This window comes from Cyanistes caeruleus, chromosome 2 (genome assembly GCF_971803275.1).
Source record: "Cyanistes caeruleus chromosome 2, bCyaCae1.hap1.1, whole genome shotgun sequence".
In the NCBI taxonomy this organism is placed as follows: domain Eukaryota; kingdom Metazoa; phylum Chordata; class Aves; order Passeriformes; family Paridae; genus Cyanistes; species Cyanistes caeruleus.
Window position 1 is genome coordinate 86,568,100 of NC_141702.1, and position 13,771 is coordinate 86,581,870.

Below are 13,771 nucleotides of genomic sequence, written 5' to 3' on the forward strand. Positions count from 1 at the left end.
TTGGTGGGATTTTTGTGGGATTTTAAGGATTTGTCTTGAATTTTGTGGGATTTGGAGGAGACTTGAAGAATTTGGAGGGAATTTTCTTGAATTTTTTGGATATTGGTGGAGATTTTGTGAGATGCTGCAGGAATGTGGTTGGGTTTTGAGAAGATTTAGGGATTTTTGTGGGATTTTCGTGGAATTTTCAGCAGCTTTCAAGTTTTTTGTGTGAGTCTACTTGAATTTTGTGGAAATTTCCAGAGATTTTGTGGGATGTTGCAGGAATGTGGTTGGGTTCTGAGAAGATTTAGGGAATTGTGTGGGGCTTGTACAGGATTTTGTGCGATTTCTTTTGAATTTTGTGGGATTTCTCTTGAATTTTGTGGGATGTTTGTGGGATGTTTGTGGTATTTGGAGGAGACTTGAAGAATTTTGCGGGATTTTTCTTGAATTGTTTGGAAATTGGTGGAGATTTTGTGAGATGTTGCAGGAGTTTGTTTGGGTTCTGAGAAGATGGAAGGAATTTTGTGGGATTTTTGTGGAATTTTGAGGATTTGTCTTGAATTTTGTGGGATTTGGAGGAGACTTGAAGAATTTTGCGGAATTTTCTTAGATTTTGTGGAAATTTGTTGAGATTTTGTGAGATGGTTCTGGAATTTGGTGGGATATTGAGGAAATTCAGTGAATTTGGAGGGATTTTTCTTGAATTTTGTGGAAATTGTTGGAGATTTTGTGGGATGTGGTAGGAATTTGGTGGGGTTTTGAGAAGGTTTATGGAATTTTGTGGCATTTTTCTGCAATTTTGTGAGGCTTTTCCAGAATTTTTGTTGATATTGAGGTGATTTGGTGGGATGTTTCTGGAATTTTGTGGGATTTTTCTGGGATTTGTACGAGACTTGAAGAATTTTGCGGGATTTTTCTTGAATTGTTTGGAAATTGGTGGAGATTTTGTGAGATGTTGCAGGAGTTTGTTTGGGTTTTGAGAAGATGTAGGGAAGTTTGTGGCATTTTTCTGGGGCTTTCAAGAACTTTGTGAGTGTTTTCTTGAATTTAGTGGAAATTTGTTGAGATTTTGTGAGATGGTACTGGAATTTGGTGGGATTTTTGTGGGATTTTGAGGATTTGTCTTGAATTTTGTGGGATTTGGAGGAGACTTGAAGAATTTGGAGGGAATTTTCTTGAATTTTTTGGATATTGGTGGAGATTTTGTGAGATGTTGCAGGAGTTTGTTTGGGTTCTGAGAAGATGGAAGGAATTTTGTGGGATTTTTGTGGAATTTTTTGGGATTTGTCTTGAATTTTGTGGGATTTGGAGGAGACTTGAAGAATTTTGCGGAATTTTCTTAGATTTTGTGGAAATTTGTTGAGATTTTGTGAGATGGTTCTGGAATTTGGTGGGATATTGAGGAAATTCAGTGAATTTGGAGGGATTTTTCTTGAATTTTGTGGAAATTGTTGGAGATTTTGTGGGATGTTGCAGGAATTGGGTAGGGTTTTGAGAAGGTTTAGGGAATTTTGTGGCATTTTTCTGCAATTTTGTGAGGCTTTTCCAGAATTTTTGTTGATATTGAGGTGATTTGGTGGGATGTTTCTGGAATTTTGTGGGATTTTTCTGGGATTTGTACGAGACTTGGAGAATTTTGCGGGATTTTTCTTGAATTGTTTGGAAATTGTTGGAGATTTTGTGAGATGTTGCAGGAGTTTGTTTGGGTTTTGAGAAGATGTAGGGAAGATTGTGGCATTTTTCTGGAATTTTGAGGGGCTTTCAAGAACTTTGTGAGAGTTTTCTTGAATTTAGTGGAAATTTGTTGAGATTTTGTGAGATGGTTCTGGAATTTGGTGGGATTTTTGTGGGATTTTGAGGATTTGTCTTGAATTTTGTGGGATTTGGAGGAGACTTGAAGAATTTGGAGGGAATTTTCTTGAATTTTTTGGATATTGGTGGAGATTTTGTGAGATGTTGCAGGAGTTTTTTTGGGTTCTGAGAAGATGGAAGGAATTTTGTGGGATTTTTGTGGAATTTTGAGGATTTGTCTTGAATTTTGTGGGATTTGGAGGAGACTTGAAGTATTTGGAGGGAATTTTCTTAGATTTAGTGGAAATTTGTTGAGATTTTCTGAGATGGTTCTGGAATTTGGTGGGATATTGAGGAAATTCAGTGAATTTTGAGGGATTTTTCTTGAATTTTGTGGAAATTGTTGGAGATTTTGTGGGATGTTGCAGGAATTGGGTAGGGTTTTGAGAAGGTTTCGGGAATTTTGTGGCATTTTTCTGCAATTTTGTGAGGCTTTTCCAGAATTTTTGGTGATATTGAGGTGATTTGGTGGGATGTTTCTGGAATTTTGTGGGATTTTTCTGGGATTTGTACGAGACTTGAAGAATTTTGCGGGATTTTTCTTGAATTGTTTGGAAATTGGTGGAGATTTTGTGAGATGTTGCAGGAGTTTGTTTGGGTTTTGAGAAGATGTAGGGAAGTTTGTGGCATTTTTCTGGAATTTTGAGGGGCTTTCAAGAACTTTGTGAGAGTTTTCTTGAATTTAGTGGAAATTTGTTGAGATTTTGTGAGATGGTTCTGGAATTTGGTGGGATTTTTGTGGGATTTTAAGGATTTGTCTTGAATTTTGTGGGATTTGGAGGAGACTTGAAGAATTTGGAGGGAATTTTCTTGAATTTTTTGGATATTGGTGGAGATTTTGTGAGATGCTGCAGGAATGTGGTTGGGTTTTGAGAAGATTTAGGGATTTTTGTGGGATTTTCGTGGAATTTTCAGCAGCTTTCAAGTTTTTTGTGTGAGTCTACTTGAATTTTGTGGAAATTTCCAGAGATTTTGTGGGATGTTGCAGGAATGTGGTTGGGTTCTGAGAAGATTTAGGGAATTGTGTGGGGCTTGTACAGGATTTTGTGCGATTTCTTTTGAATTTTGTGGGATTTCTCTTGAATTTTGTGGGATGTTTGTGGGATGTTTGTGGTATTTGGAGGAGACTTGAAGAATTTTGCGGGATTTTTCTTGAATTGTTTGGAAATTGGTGGAGATTTTGTGAGATGTTGCAGGAGTTTGTTTGGGTTCTGAGAAGATGGAAGGAATTTTGTGGGATTTTTGTGGAATTTTGAGGATTTGTCTTGAATTTTGTGGGATTTGGAGGAGACTTGAAGAATTTTGCGGAATTTTCTTAGATTTTGTGGAAATTTGTTGAGATTTTGTGAGATGGTTCTGGAATTTGGTGGGATATTGAGGAAATTCAGTGAATTTTGAGGGATTTTTCTTGAATTTTGTGGAAATTGTTGGAGATTTTGTGGGATGTGGTAGGAATTTGGTGGGGTTTTGAGAAGGTTTATGGAATTTTGTGGCATTTTTCTGCAATTTTGTGAGGCTTTTCCAGAATTTTTGTTGATATTGAGGTGATTTGGTGGGATGTTTCTGGAATTTTGTGGGATTTTTCTGGGATTTGTACGAGACTTGAAGAATTTTGCGGGATTTTTCTTGAATTGTTTGGAAATTGGTGGAGATTTTGTGAGATGTTGCAGAAGTTTGTTTGGGTTTTGAGAAGATGTAGGGAAGTTTGGGGCATTTTTCTGGAATTTTGAGGGGCTTTCAAGAGCTTTGTGAGAGTTTTCTTGAATTTAGTGGAAATTTGTTGAGATTTTGTGAGATGGTTCTGGAATTTGGTGGGATTTTTGTGGGATTTTGAGGGTTTGTCTTGAATTTTGTGGGATTTGGAGGAGACTTGAAGAATTTGGAGGGAATTTTCTTGAATTTTTTGGATATTGGTGGAGATTTTGTGAGATGCTGCAGGAATGTGGTTGGGTTTTGAGAAGATTTAGGGATTTTTGTGGGATATTCGTGGAATTTTCAGCAGCTTTCAAGTATTTTGTGAGAGTCTTCTTGAATTTTGTGGAAATTTCCAGAGATTTTGTGGGATGTTGCAGGAATGTGGTTGGGTTCTGAGAAGATTTAGGGAATTGTGTGGGGCTTGTACAGGATTTTGTGCGATTTCTTTTGAATTTTGTGGGATTTCTCTTGAATTTTGTGGGATGTTTGTGGGATGTTTGTGGTATTTGGAGGAGACTTGAAGAATTTTGCGGGATTTTTCTTGAATTGTTTGGAAATTGGTGGAGATTTTGTGAGATGTTGCAGGAGTTTGTTTGGGTTCTGAGAAGATGGAAGGAATTTTGTGGGATTTTTGTGGAATTTTGAGGATTTGTCTTGAATTTTGTGGGATTTGGAGGAGACTTGAAGAATTTTGCGGAATTTTCTTAGATTTTGTGGAAATTTGTTGAGATTTTGTGAGATGGTTCTGGAATTTGGTGGGATATTGAGGAAATTCAGTGAATTTGGAGGGATTTTTCTTGAATTTTGTGGAAATTGTTGGAGATTTTGTGGGATGTTGCAGGAATTTGGTAGGGTTTTGAGAAGATTTATGGAATTTTGTGGCATTTTTCTGCAATTTTGTGAGGCTTTTCCAGAATGTTTGGTGATATTGAGGTGATTTGGTGGGATGTTTCTGGAATTTTGTGGGATTTTTCTGGGATTTGTACGAGACTTGAAGAATTTTGCGGGATTTTTCTTGAATTTTGTGGAAATTGTTGGAGATTTTGTGAGATGTTGCAGGAGTTTGTTTGGGTTTTGAGAAGATGTAGGGAAGTTTGTGGCATTTTTCTGGAATTTTGAGGGGCTTTCAAGAACTTTGTGAGAGTTTTCTTGAATTTAGTGGAAATTTGTTGAGATTTTGTGAGATGGTTCTGGAATTTGGTGGGATTTTTGTGGGATTTTGAGGATTTGTCTTGAATTTTGTGGGATTTGGAGGAGACTTGAAGAATTTGGAGGGAATTTTCTTGAATTTTTTGGATATTGGTGGAGATTTTGTGAGATGCTGGAGGAATGTGGTTGGGTTTTGAGAAGATTTAGGGAAGTTTGTGGCATTTTTCTGGAATTTTGAGGGGCTTTCAAGAACTTTGTGAGAGTTTTCTTGAATTTAGTGGAAATTTGTTGAGATTTTGTGAGATGGTTCTGGAATTTGGTGGGATTTTTGTGGGATTTTGAGGATTTGTCTTGAATTTTGTGGGATTTGGAGGAGACTTGAAGAATTTGGAGGGAATTTTCTTGAATTTTTTGGATATTGGTGGAGATTTTGTGAGATGCTGCAGGAATGTGGTTGGGTTTTGAGAAGATTTAGGGATTTTTGTGGGATATTCGTGGAATTTTCAGCAGCTTTCAAGTATTTTGTGAGAGTCTTCTTGAATTTTGTGGAAATTTCCAGAGATTTTGTGAGATGTTGCAGGAATTTTGTGGGATTTTTGTGGAATTTTGAGGAATTCTCTTGAATTTTGTGGGATTTGGAGGAGACTTGAAGAAGTTGGAGGGATTTTTCCTAAATGTTGTGGAAATTGGTGGAGATTTTGTGAGATGTTTCAGGAATTTGTTTGGATTTTGAGAAGATGTAGGGAATTTTGTTGGATTTTTGTGGAATTTTGAGGATTTCTCTTGAATTTTGTGGGATTTGGAGGAGACTTGAAGAATTTTGCGGGAATTTTCTTAGATTTTGTGGAAATGTGTGGAGATTTTGTGAGATGTCTGTAGAATTTTGTAATGTTTTGAGAAGATGTAGGGAATTTTGTGGCATTTTTCTTGAATTTTGAGGGGCTTTCAAGAACTTTGTGAGAGTTTTTTTGAATTTTTTGGAAATTTGTTGAGATTTTGTGAGATGGTTCTGGAGTTTGGTGGGATATTGAGGAAATTCAGTGAATTTGGAGGGAATTTTCTTGAATTTTGTGGAAATTGTTGGAGATTTTGTGAGATGTTGCAGGAATGTGGTTGGGTTCTGAGAAGATTTAGGGAATTGTGTGGGGCTTGTACAGAATTTGGTGGGATTTCTCTTGAATTTTGTGGGATTTCTATTGAATTTTATGGGATGTTTGTGGGATGTTTGTGAGATGTTTGTAGGATGTTTGTGGTATTTGGAGGAGACTTGAAGAATTTTGCGGGATTTTTCTTGAAATGTTTGGAAATTGGTGGAGATTTTGTGAGATGTTGCAGGAATTTGTTTGGGTTTTGAGAAGATGTAGGGAATTTTGTTGGATTTTTGTGGAATTTTGAGGATTTCTCTTGAATTTTGTGGGATTTGGAGGAGACTTGAAGAATTTTGCGGGAATTTTCTTAGATTTTGTGGAAATTTGTTGAGATTTTGTGAGATGGTTCTGGAATTTGGTGGGATATTGAGGAAATTCAGTGAATTTTGAGGGATTTTTCTTGAATTTTGTGGAAATTGTTGGAGATTTTGTGGGATGTTGCAGGAATTGGGTAGGGTTTTGAGAAGGTTTAGGGAATTTTGTGGCATTTTTCTGCAATTTTGTGAGGCTTTTCCAGAATGTTTGGTGATATTGAGGTGATTTGGTGGGATGTTTCTGGAATTTTGTGGGATTTTTCTGGGATTTGTACGAGACTTGAAGAATTTTGCGGGATTTTTCTTGAATTGTTTGGAAATTGGTGGAGATTTTGTGAGATGTTGCAGGAGTTTGTTTGGGTTTTGAGAAGATGTAGGGAATTTTGTGGCATTTTTCTGGAATTTTGAGGGGCTTTCAAGAACTTTATGAGAGTTTTCTTGAATTTAGTGGAAATTTGTTGAGATTTTGTGAGATGGTTCTGGAATTTGGTGGGATTTTTGTGGGATTTTGAGGATTTGTCTTGAATTTTGTGGGATTTGGAGGAGACTTGAAGAATTTGGAGGGAATTTTCTTGAATTTTTTGGATATTGGTGGAGATTTTGTGAGATGCTGCAGGAATGTGGTTGGGTTTTGAGAAGATTTAGGGATTTTTGTGGGATATTCGTGGAATTTTCAGCAGCTTTCAAGTATTTTGTGAGAGTCTTCTTGAATTTTGTGGAAATTTCCAGAGATTTTGTGAGATGTTGCAGGAATTTTGTGGGATTTTTGTGGAATTTTGAGGATTTGTCTTGAATTTTGTGGGATTTGGAGGAGACTTGAAGAAGTTGGAGGGATTTTTCCTAAATGTTGTGGAAATTGGTGGAGATTTTGTGAGATGTTTCAGGAATTTGTTTGGATTTTGAGAAGATGTAGGGAATTTTGTTGGATTTTTGTGGAATTTTGAGGATTTCTCTTGAATTTTGTGGGATTTGGAGGAGACTTGAAGAATTTTGCGGGAATTTTCTTAGATTTTGTGGAAATGTGTGGAGATTTTGTGAGATGTCTGTAGAATTTTGTAATGTTTTGAGAAGATGTAGGGAATTTTGTGGCATTTTTCTGGAATTTTGAGGGGCTTTCAAGAACTTTGTGAGAGTTTTTTTGAATTTTTTGGAAATTTGTTGAGATTTTGTGAGATGGTTCTGGAGTTTGGTGGGATATTGAGGAAATTCAGTGAATTTGGAGGGAATTTTCTTGAATTTTGTGGAAATTGTTGGAGATTTTGTGGGATGTTGCAGGAATGTGGTTGGGTTCTGAGAAGATTTAGGGAATTGTGTGGGGCTTGTACAGAATTTGGTGGGATTTCTCTTGAATTTTGTGGGATTTCTCTTGAATTTTGTGGGATGTTTGTGGGATGTTTGTGGGATGTTTGTGGGATGTTTGTGGGATGTTTGTGGTATTTGGAGGAGACTTGAAGAATTTTGCGGGATTTTTCTTGAATTGTTTGGAAATTGGTGGAGATTTTGTGAGATGTTGCAGGAGTTTGTTTGGGTTCTGAGAAGATGGAAGGAATTTTGTGGGATTTTTGTGGAATTTTGAGGATTTGTCTTGAATTTTGTGGGATTTGGAGGAGACTTGAAGAATTTTGCGGAATTTTCTTAGATTTTGTGGAAATTTGTTGAGATTTTGTGAGATGGTTCTGGAATTTGGTGGGATATTGAGGAAATTCAGTGAATTTTGAGGGATTTTTCTTGAATTTTTTGGTTATTGTTGGAGATTTTGCGAGATGTAGCAGGAATTTGGTAGGGTTTTGAGAAGATTTATGGAATTTTGTGGCATTTTTCTGCAATTTTGTGAGGCTTTTCCAGAATGTTTGGTGATATTGAGGTGATTTGGTGGGATGTTTCTGGAATTTTGTGGGATTTTTCTGGGATTTCTACGAGACTTGAAGAATTTTGCGGGATTTTTCTTGAATTGTTTGGAAATTGGTGGAGATTTTGTGAGATGTTGCAGGAGTTTGTTTGGGTTTTGAGAAGATGTAGGGAATTTTGTGGCATTTTTCTGGAATTTTGAGGGGCTTTCAAGAACTTTGTGAGAGTTTTCTTGAATTTAGTGGAAATTTGTTGAGATTTTGTGAGATGGTTCTGGAATTTGGTGGGATTTTTGTGGGATTTTGAGGATTTGTCTTGAATTTTGTGGGATTTGGAGGAGACTTGAAGAATTTGGAGGGAATTTTCTTGAATTTTTTGGATATTGGTGGAGATTTTGTGAGATGCTGCAGGAATGTGGTTGGGTTTTGAGAAGATTTAGGGATTTTTGTGGGATATTCGTGGAATTTTCAGCAGCTTTCAAGTATTTTGTGAGAGTCTTCTTGAATTTTGTGGAAATTTCCAGAGATTTTGTGAGATGTTGCAGGAATTTTGTGGGATTTTTGTGGAATTTTGAGGATTTGTCTTGAATTTTGTGGGATTTGGAGGAGACTTGAAGAAGTTGGAGGGATTTTTCCTAAATGTTGTGGAAATTGGTGGAGATTTTGTGAGATGTTTCAGGAATTTGTTTGGATTTTGAGAAGATGTAGGGAATTTTGTTGGATTTTTGTGGAATTTTGAGGATTTCTCTTGAATTTTGTGGGATTTGGAGGAGACTTGAAGAATTTTGCGGGAATTTTCTTAGATTTTGTGGAAATGTGTGGAGATTTTGTGAGATGTCTGTAGAATTTTGTAATGTTTTGAGAAGATGTAGGGAATTTTGTGGCATTTTTCTGGAATTTTGAGGGGCTTTCAAGAACTTTGTGAGAGTTTTTTTGAATTTTTTGGAAATTTGTTGAGATTTTGTGAGATGGTTCTGGAATTTGGTGGGATATTGAGGAAATTCAGTGAATTTGGAGGGAATTTTCTTGAATTTTGTGGAAATTGTTGGAGATTTTGTGGGATGTTGCAGGAAAGTGGTTGGGTTCTGAGAAGATTTAGGGAATTGTGTGGGGCTTGTACAGAATTTGGTGGGATTTCTCTTGAATTTTGTGGGATTTCTATTGAATTTTATGGGATGTTTGTGGGATGTTTGTGAGATGTTTGTAGGATGTTTGTGGTATTTGGAGGAGACTTGAAGAATTTTGCGGGATTTTTCTTGAAATGTTTGGAAATTGGTGGAGATTTTGTGAGATGTTGCAGGAATTTGTTTGGGTTTTGAGAAGATGTAGGGAATTTTGTTGGATTTTTGTGGAATTTTGAGGATTTCTCTTGAATTTTGTGGGATTTGGAGGAGACTTGAAGAATTTTGCGGGAATTTTCTTAGATTTTGTGGAAATTTGTTGAGATTTTGTGAGATGGTTCTGGAATTTGGTGGGATATTGAGGAAATTCAGTGAATTTTGAGGGATTTTTCTTGAATTTTGTGGAAATTGTTGGAGATTTTGTGGGATGTTGCAGGAATTGGGTAGGGTTTTGAGAAGGTTTAGGGAATTTTGTGGCATTTTTCTGCAATTTTGTGAGGCTTTTCCAGAATGTTTGGTGATATTGAGGTGATTTGGTGGGATGTTTCTGGAATTTTGTGGGATTTTTCTGGGATTTGTACGAGACTTGAAGAATTTTGCGGGATTTTTCTTGAATTGTTTGGAAATTGGTGGAGATTTTGTGAGATGTTGCAGGAGTTTGTTTGGGTTTTGAGAAGATGTAGGGAATTTTGTGGCATTTTTCTGGAATTTTGAGGGGCTTTCAAGAACTTTATGAGAGTTTTCTTGAATTTAGTGGAAATTTGTTGAGATTTTGTGAGATGGTTCTGGAATTTGGTGGGATTTTTGTGGGATTTTGAGGATTTGTCTTGAATTTTGTGGGATTTGGAGGAGACTTGAAGAATTTGGAGGGAATTTTCTTGAATTTTTTGGATATTGGTGGAGATTTTGTGAGATGCTGCAGGAATGTGGTTGGGTTTTGAGAAGATTTAGGGATTTTTGTGGGATATTCGTGGAATTTTCAGCAGCTTTCAAGTATTTTGTGAGAGTCTTCTTGAATTTTGTGGAAATTGTTGGAGATTTTGTGGGATGTTGCAGGAATGTGGTTGGGTTTTGAGAAGATTTAGGGAATTGTGTGGGGCTTATACAGGATTTTGTTCGATTTCTTTTGAATTTTGTGGGATTTCGCTTGAATTTTGTGGGATGTTTGTGGGATGTTTGTGGGATGTTTGTGGGATGTTTGTGGGATGTTTGTGGTATTTGGAGGAGACTTGAAGAATTTTGCGGGATTTTTCTTGAATTGTTTGGAAATTGGTGGAGATTTTGTGAGATGTTGCAGGAGTTTGTTTGGGTTCTGAGAAGATGGAAGGAATTTTGTGGGATTTTTGTGGAATTTTGAGGATTTCTCTTGAATTTTGTGGGATTTGGAGGAGACTTGAAGAATTTGGAGGGAATTTTCTTAGATTTTGTGGAAATTTGTTGAGATTTTGTGAGATGGCTCTGGAATTTGGTGGGATATTGAGGAAATTCAGTGAATTTGGAGGGATTTTTCTTGAATTTTGTGGAAATTGTTGGAGATTTTGTGGGACGTTGCAGGAATTGGGTAGGGTTTTGAGAAGGTTTAGGGAATTTTGTGGCATTTTTCTGAAATTTTGTGAGGCTTTTCCAGAATGTTTGGTGATATTGAGGTGATTTGGTGGGATGTTTCTGGAATTTTGTGGGATTTTTCTGGGATTTGTACGAGACTTGAAGAATTTTGCGGGATTTTTCTTGAATTGTTTGGAAATTGGTGGAGATTTTGTGAGATGTTGCAGGAGTTTGTTTGGGTTTTGAGAAGATGTAGGGAATTTTGTGGCATTTTTCTGGAATTTTGAGGGGCTTTCAAGAACTTTGTGAGAGTTTTCTTGAATTTAGTGGAAATTTGTTGAGATTTTGTGAGATGGTTCTGGAATTTGGTGGGATTTTTGTGGGATTTTGAGGATTTGTCTTGAATTTTGTGGGATTTGGAGGAGACTTGAAGAATTTGGAGGGAATTTTCTTGAATTTTTTGGATATTGGTGGAGATTTTGTGAGATGCTGCAGGAATGTGGTTGGGTTTTGAGAAGATTTAGGGATTTTTGTGGGATATTCGTGGAATTTTCAGCAGCTTTCAAGTATTTTGTGAGAGTCTTCTTGAATTTTGTGGAAATTGTTGGAGATTTTGTGGGATGTTGCAGGAATGTGGTTGGGTTTTGAGAAGATTTAGGGAATTGTGTGGGGCTTATACAGGATTTTGTTCGATTTCTTTTGAATTTTGTGGGATTTCGCTTGAATTTTGTGGGATGTTTGTGGGATGTTTGTGGGATGTTTGTGGGATGTTTGTGGGATGTTTGTGGTATTTGGAGGAGACTTGAAGAATTTTGCGGGATTTTTCTTGAATTGTTTGGAAATTGGTGGAGATTTTGTGAGATGTTGCAGGAGTTTGTTTGGGTTCTGAGAAGATGGAAGGAATTTTGTGGGATTTTTGTGGAATTTTGAGGATTTCTCTTGAATTTTGTGGGATTTGGAGGAGACTTGAAGAATTTGGAGGGAATTTTCTTAGATTTTGTGGAAATGTGTGGAGATTTTGTGAGATGTCTGTAGAATTTTGTAATGTTTTGAGAAGATGTAGGGAATTTTGTGGCATTTTTCTGGAATTTTGAGGGGCTTTCAAGAACTTTGTGAGAGTTTTTTTGAATTTTTTGGAAATTTGTTGAGATTTTGTGAGATGGTTCTGGAGTTTGGTGGGATATTGAGGAAATTCAGTGAATTTGGAGGGAATTTTCTTGAATTTTGTGGAAATTTCCGGAGATTTTGTGGGATGTTGCAGGAATGTGGTTGGGTTCTGAGAAGATTTAGGGAATTGTGTGGGGCTTGTACAGAATTTGGTGGGATTTCTCTTGAATTTTGTGGGATTTCTCTTGAATTTAATGGGATGTTTGTGGGATGTTTGTGAGATGTTTGTAGGATGTTTGTGGTATTTGGAGGAGACTTGAAGAATTTTGCGGGATTTTTCTTGAAATGTTTGGAAATTGGTGGAGATTTTGTGAGATGTTGCAGGAATTTGTTTGGGTTTTGAGAAGATGGAAGGAATTTTGTGGGATTTTTGTGGAATTTTGAGGATTTCTCTTGAATTTTGTGGGATTTGGAGGAGACTTGAAGAATTTGGAGGGAATTTTCTTAGATTTAGTGGAAATTTTTTGAGATTTTGTGAGATGGTTCTGGAATTTGGTGGGATATTGAGGAAATTCAGTGAATTTTGAGGGATTTTTCTTGAATTTTGTGGAAATTGTTGGAGATTTTGTGGGATGTTGCAGGAATTGGGTAGGGTTTTGAGAAGGTTTAGGGAATTTTGTGGCATTTTTCTGCAATTTTGTGAGGCTTTTCCAGAATGTTTGGTGATATTGAGGTGATTTGGTGGGATGTTTCTGGAATTTTGTGGGATTTTTCTGGGATTTGTAGGAGACTTGAAGAATTTTGCGGGATTTTTCTTGAATTGTTTGGAAATTGGTGGAGATTTTGTGAGATGTTGCAGGAGTTTGTTTGGGTTTTGAGAAGATGTAGGGAAGTTTGTGGCATTTTTCTGGAATTTTGAGGGGCTTTCAAGAACTTTGTGAGAGTTTTCTTGAATTTAGTGGAAATTTGTGGAGATTTTGTGAGATGGTTCTGGAATTTGGTGGGATTTTTGTGGGATTTTGAGGATTTGTCTTGAATTTTGTGGGATTTGGAGGAGACTTGAAGAATTTGGAGGGAATTTTCTTGAATTTTTGGATATTGGTGGAGATTTTGTGAGATGCTGCAGGAATGTGGTTGGGTTTTGAGAAGATTTAGGGATTTTTGTGGGATATTCGTGGAATTTTCAGCAGCTTTCAAGTATTTTGTGAGAGTCTTCTTGAATTTTGTGGAAATTTCCAGAGATTTTGTGGGATGTTGCAGGAATGTGGTTGGGTTTTGAGAAGATTTAGGGAATTGTGTGGGGCTTGTACAGGATTTTGTGCGATTTCTTTTGAATTTTGTGGGATTTCTCTTGAATTTTGTGGGATGTTTGTGGGATGTTTGTGGGATGTTTGTGGGATGTTTGTGGGAGGTTTGTGGTATTTGGAGGAGACTTGAAGAATTTTGCGCGATTTTCTTGAATTGTTTGGAAATTGGTGGAGATTTTGTGAGATGTTGCAGGAGTTTGTTTGGGTTCTGAGAAGATGGAAGGAATTTTGTGGGATTTTTGTGGAATTTTGTGGATTTCTCTTGAATTTTGTGGGATTTGGAGGAGACTTGAAGAATTTTGCGGAATTTTCTTAGATTTTGTGGAAATTTGTTGAGATTTTGTGAGATGGTTCTGGAATTTGGTGGGATATTGAGGAAATTCAGTGAATTTGGAGGGATTTTTCTTGAATTTTTTGGCTATTGGTGGAGATTTTGCGAGATGTTGCAGGAATTTGGTAGGGTTTTGAGAAGATTTATGGAATTTTGTGGCATTTTTCTACAATTTTGTGAGGCTTTTCCAGAATGTTTGTTGATTTTGAGGTGATTTGGTGGTATGTTTCTGGAATTTTGTGGGATTTTTCTGGGATTTGTACGAGACTTGAAGAATTTTGCGGGATTTTTCTTGAATTGTTTGGAAATTGGTGGAGATTTTGTGAGATGTTGCAGGAGTTTGTTTCGGTTTTGAGAAGATGTAGGGAATT